The following is a 1842-nucleotide window of genomic DNA, read 5'->3' on the forward strand; positions in this document are numbered from 1 at the left end:
AGAATAAAGTCGTAATTTATGAGATTAAAGTCATAATATTATGGCATTAAAATTGTATAAAAATAAAGTCATATGAGAATAAAGTCGTAATTTATGAGATTAAAGTCATAATATTATGGCATTAAAATTGTATAAAAATAAAGTCATATGAGAATAAAGTCGTAATTTATGAGATTAAAGTCATAATATTATGGCATTAAAATTGTATAAAAATAAAGTCATATGAGAATAAAGTCGTAATTTATGAGATTAAAGTCATAATATTATGGCATTAAAATTGTATAAAAATAAAGTCATATGAGAATAAAGTCGTAATTTATGAGATTAAAGTCATAATATTATGGCATTAAAATTGTATAAAAATAAAGTCATATGAGAATAAAGTCGTAATTTACGAGATTAAAGTCATAATATTACGAGAGAGTCGTAAACACAGACACACATGGCTGTACAGCAGGTGTGAGGAACGGAAAATGGACATGCAAGATTTATTTATTACTTTATTCTCAGAAAATTACGACTTTAATCTCATAATAACTAAAAAAATCTTGTTGTGTGTCCCTAATACTCCGTTGTAAAATACAAATAAATCTGCTCAAATATTTAGTTTGATTAAAGAGAAAAAAGTTATAATAACTTTACATTAAATTAGTCACCATCCTTTAAATGTATCAGAGCACAAGTGAAGATGAAGCTGAAAGAAATGTTTTATTTTGAAAGGACTTTTAGCCCTTTTATGTGACTTGTTGTGATCTAAATGTGACTCGGCGGATCAAATCGGACCGGTCAGGTGAGCTCAGGTCTCCGTACCGACCCGAGTCCTCATTTAATCTGTGGTTCTGAAGGAGGTCCCAGCAGAACCTAAACCCGGTTCTGAGTCTCCTATCAGCTCTGACCTCTGACCCTGGACCTGCTGAAGACTCAGATGTTCACAGTTAGTGGATAAATTCCTGAGCTGCAGATTTATATTTCTTCCTGGAATGGAAAGTTACAGCAGAYAACTGAGGGAGGATTCAGCAGATAAATAAACTTATTTGTTGTTTTTACATCACGTTGGGCTGTTTTTTTACTAGATTTTTTTTTTAACCTGATGGATGTTTTTTTTTACAGAAGCAGAAGAAGATGACTCAGACATGACTGGACCTCTCCTCCATCTCTGGAGGATCAGTCATCGTGTTTTTAACTGAACTTCAGGGTTTAGTGAAGGAAAACAGCAGCGCTGACTRAGAAATGTGGAGAAAAGATTAAGTAAGTGAAATTACTTGGCAGAACCCTTATTGTTTTCTGGCTTTTATTGTGAAAAGAAAACTCAAGAAAATGTCCCTGACTTTTTAAACAAACTCTCCAAACTTAATTTTAATATAATATTAATATTTTAATTTATGTTCTGAAGTCTAAAACATATTTTTTGTTTGTTATTCATTCTTTTGAACTGATTCAGCTTATCTTGTGTTTCTCCTGTTGGTTAAAGAGAAATGAACATTTTACAGAAGATGTGTCATAATACTCCTCTCCCTGGGCTGCTACCTTATCGTGGTGGAGGGGTTTGAGTGTCCCAGTGATCCTAGGAGCTATGCTGTCTGGGGCTTTATGCCCCTGGAAGGGTCACCCAAGGCAGACAGGTCCTAGGTGAGGAACCAGACAAAGCACAGCCCCAAGACCTCTTATGATGCAAGAAAACATTGGATCAGACGTTCCCTCGCCCGGACGCAGGTCACCGGGGCCCCCCTCTGGAGCCAGACCTGGAGGTGGGGCACGATGGCAAGCGCCTGGTGGCTGGGCTTTCACCCACGGAGCCCGGCCGGGCTCAGCCCGAAGAGGAGACGTGGGTCCCCCTTCCAA

At 37.0% G+C, this 1842-nt stretch overlaps 1 long non-coding RNA gene across 1 annotated transcript in view; it reads left to right on the forward strand.

Annotated features, from left to right (window-relative positions):
* Window positions 1-936: 936 nt before the first annotated feature.
* LOC106524357 (uncharacterized) overlaps window positions 937-1842 on the forward strand; it is a 4777-nt gene continuing 3871 nt past the window's right edge. The window contains exon 1 of the long non-coding RNA XR_001311000.1: window positions 937-1248. This is a non-coding gene — a long non-coding RNA (uncharacterized LOC106524357). The remainder of the gene's footprint in view (window positions 1249-1842) is intronic.

This window comes from Austrofundulus limnaeus, unplaced genomic scaffold (assembly GCF_001266775.1).
Source record: "Austrofundulus limnaeus strain Quisiro unplaced genomic scaffold, Austrofundulus_limnaeus-1.0 Scaffold183, whole genome shotgun sequence".
NCBI lineage: Eukaryota > Metazoa > Chordata > Actinopteri > Cyprinodontiformes > Rivulidae > Austrofundulus > Austrofundulus limnaeus.